At 30.4% G+C, this 3837-nt stretch overlaps 1 protein-coding gene across 1 annotated transcript in view; it reads right to left on the bottom strand.

The window, feature by feature from the left end:
* Positions 1-3837, bottom strand: part of LOC118733067 (blood vessel epicardial substance-like) — a gene marked incomplete at its 3' end in the record, with an annotated part of 121302 nt that overhangs the window by 36048 nt on the left and 81417 nt on the right. The window lies entirely within an intron of this gene.

Genomic DNA, 3837 nt, shown 5'->3' with positions numbered 1-3837 from the left:
TTCGTTACCACAATGGAAAATGATACAAAATATAAAGTGAAATTGCAATGTTCTCGTCGCTGCTCGAAAGAGAAAAGGTGCACACAAACACACGTACATAGGTAGGTCCATTCTCTCTAGTCGCTCAATTCAATATTTCGTTTTGTAAGAAGACCAACATAACTCCGTATGTAAAATGCCGGGAAAACTATAAATTACTAGTGAACCCGCATGGCAGTAAAACGCCCAAAATCGAATTTCAAGAATCCAAAAAATATTCCAAATGTTAATCAGAGTTATAAGCAATCCGAGTGCCATATTTCATCTAAATGAGGTGCCGCCGTTTCTAAGTGAAGAAAGCTCTCGAATAGTTTCGGTTTTTAATATTTCCAAAATTTCAAATCACCCTGTACCGATAAAAAAAAGTTCAAACTTAAAAAACTTATACGGCCCAAGGTCTTTATTCCACCTCTCATACTTGAAATTAGAAAGAACGGTGCAAATCTAATGACCTTCACAAAAAATTCCCTTTCGAATAATATTCGTATATACATACTTAGTTAGATCAGTATGACCGAAAAGTAGGCAAGCCTCACAAAAGATATGTATTTATTTATTTGAGGTTTCATTTTAATTGTTCATAAAACTTGTGTATAAGTTGACCAAACTTGACTGGTGAAAATCCTTTTCAAACGTATTTTCAAGCTAAAATCTTTTTCAATCTCTTCCTCTTGTGATACAAATTTCAATTAACTGATGTATTAATTTGAATTTGATTTTTCAAACACGTGGCAGCCCTCCTAAATAAAGGTCAAATATAAAGCCTTTTCAAACCCATTTCGATTGATACCCATATCTAGATAATTTATCCAATTTACAAAATAAATTGAATGTAACTTTTTAAACAGGTGGCAATTCTTTTATAACTTTATAACTGTTCCTACTAAAGATTACTTAAACTCTATCGTATGACACCCGTATTTCAATATTTGTTATAATTTGTATATAAGTTAATCAAATTCGACTTTTCAAACCGGCGGCAACCCTTGTATTTTCAAGCTAAAACATTCCTAAAATTCCTTCGCCTAGTATGGTGATGAATATTTTAAATAACTGATGAATTAAGTTGAATCTGATGTTTTAAACATGTGGCAACCTCCTAAATATACTTCAGAATTAAAGCGTTTTCAAACACATTTTGACCGATATCCATATTTTAGTTATTCATTTGGCTTTTAAAATAATTTGAATTTAACTTTTTAAACCTGTGGCAACCCTCTTCAAACACCTCAAAAATATTTCTAGTGTTCCAACTAGAGATTTCATAAAAATTTTTTTGCAACCCATTTCGATTGATATACCAATATTTTAATAATTTATTTAGCTTAGTAAATAATTTGAATTTAACTTTTTAAACAGGTGGCATCCCTCTTTAAATACCTCAAAAATATTGTTGGTGTTGAAATTCAAGATTTCTTAACACTCTTTGGTTTGTCATATTTTAAATATTTCGTTGTGTATAAGTTAACTGAATTCTACTCTTGAAACAAGTGGCAACCCTCTTAAAAGTATTTACAAACTATTGCCTTCTTAAAATCTTTTTGTTTAGCGCCCACATGGTGATACATATGTGTGCCCATTACCTAATTCCCTTAATTTAAATTTAATTTAATTTTTTTAAACAGGTAGCACCTCTCCACTGAAGTTAGGAAACACAGCTTTTTAAACCCATTTCGATTAATACCCATTTTGTAATAATTGGTTTAACTTTTTAAATAATTTCAACTTAATTTTTTAAAAGTTGACAACTTTTTTCCAAAAATTAAAACCACATTGCACATTTACAGCCCGCGCCCTTTAATTTAACACCTCACTTTTGAAAATCAAACGAATGGTGAAGATCTGATGGCATTGATTATTAAATAACTTGAGTATATTTGTTTTACAGGTGGCAACACTTTTCGTAAAAATAAAACAAGTTTGCACATCTGCAGGCCAAGCGGTTTAATTTGACACCCTATTTTTGAAAATCGAGCAAACGGTGCAGATCTTATATCCTGGACAAAAAAAATGTAATATGTTCAATATAACAGATAACCAAAGTTCCCAAATATGGCGAATATATGTGTCTTCCCACCTGTCTTTTTATATAAATACCAACTGTATGAATTGATAAAAATTTGATTGCGTTTTGCCACAAAATTTGAAATTAATTGAAATATTTCGTTATATTATTAAACGTGCGATATACAACATTCTTTATGTTTTAAAAACTAAATTCAAAGATTTTATGCATTTAAATAAGTGTTGTACTAAATTGAGGCTAACTTGTTAAAAAAAAAAATTATTTCAATTTGCATACACTCACACTTTGCAAATTGCCTATCAGCAATTTTTCTTTCAAGACGATAGGCAATTTTTCGTTTAATTTGTGAGCGAGAAAATTGTGTGTTTAAAAAAAACATGGAAAAACAAAAAACTGAGCAAATTGAAAGCATTTCTATTTTCAATGTATAAACGCAAAGTAAGCGAACAAATTTTAGTGCTCAATTTGGTTGCACTATCAAAACATTTTTGCCTACCAAAAGCTTCATCATCAAATCAACCAAGCTACCACTTGCCGGTCCTATTCAGAGCTAACACGTTTCTAATTTCTATAGTGTATACAACTGGTTTATCTTACTTTGGCATTGGACTTTTGTTTTAGTAATGTGTAATTTTTCGCGATTACTTGGATCGTTGAATGAGTAAAGCCACTTAATTGTTTCGCATTAAATTTTGCATTGAATTTTGGCTGAAAAGAAAGCATTTTGTGGTCAAATTGTTTGCATTTTTTATTTGATGGCATTTAATAAATTTTTTGAATCGCGAGTTTTTTTTTACTTTTTCTATCTTGCTATAAGTTAACCACTGAACCATCTATACTGAACTTCAGAGATCCTTACGAACCGCTTCTTGATCGCATACAGTGCCTCGAACTAATGAACCAAACCCAGCTTAAGGTTCAATATTTTGTGATTGATTTAGAGAATGTTCCTTATACATATTAGGGAAATAACACTCAATTCTTTCAACTCAATTTCTTTTAGTGTTTGTTCATATACATATGTATGCAGCTACTACACGTTCTACAAAAGTGGCTTAACTCAAAATATACTCTTTTTAATATAAGCAATATTCGTCTGTTATTTTCTACAAAAAAAACACACACACAGTTAAGGCTCCCTTCTCCATATGATTAACCTAAACTCAGAAATAGTTGTTTGTGTTTTCTGTAAAACGGCGATTTACGAGCTAATACATTTTTGAAGAACGTGTGCGATGTTTTTAATTTTGAGATTTACGAGTACGCTGTTGCCCCTTACATATCCTCTATGTTTCACAAATGAAAAGTCAAGAAATCATATGGTTTTGAATGCGAAAGCGCTTTTTATTTATTTTTTATATATATATTTGCATTTAAGTTTCTTAATTTGTTTACAACAAAGTATTTAGATATATAAACTTTGTTATGTTTAGTCTTAAAAGCAAAAACATACTCAATTAGAATTATAGATAATTTATTGTATTTTAGAATAAAAAAGTACGAAAGTTAAACACACAATAACATACCAAACAACTTTCGTTACATACTTGCATACGTAGTACGTACATAAGCATGTACATATGTATGATCCATTCAAAGTACAAATGCGAGTTTCTACATTCATACGCACACATGTATGTACATTAGGGTGGTCCAAAAAAAAGTAAAGTCGGAAATTTAATGCTCTCACCCCCTAGGATTGTTCTATACCAAAAAAAAATATAACCCTGTTTTTTTTATTTTAAAATCAAAATATATTTAGAGGTCGCTCA

Source organism: Rhagoletis pomonella, unplaced genomic scaffold, assembly GCF_013731165.1.
Source record: "Rhagoletis pomonella isolate Grant_MI unplaced genomic scaffold, Rhpom_1.0 Rhpom_scaffold_00002, whole genome shotgun sequence".
In the NCBI taxonomy this organism is placed as follows: domain Eukaryota; kingdom Metazoa; phylum Arthropoda; class Insecta; order Diptera; family Tephritidae; genus Rhagoletis; species Rhagoletis pomonella.
The sequence above is the reverse complement of the archived record's forward strand: the minus strand, read 5'-3'. Positions and strand labels throughout refer to the sequence as shown.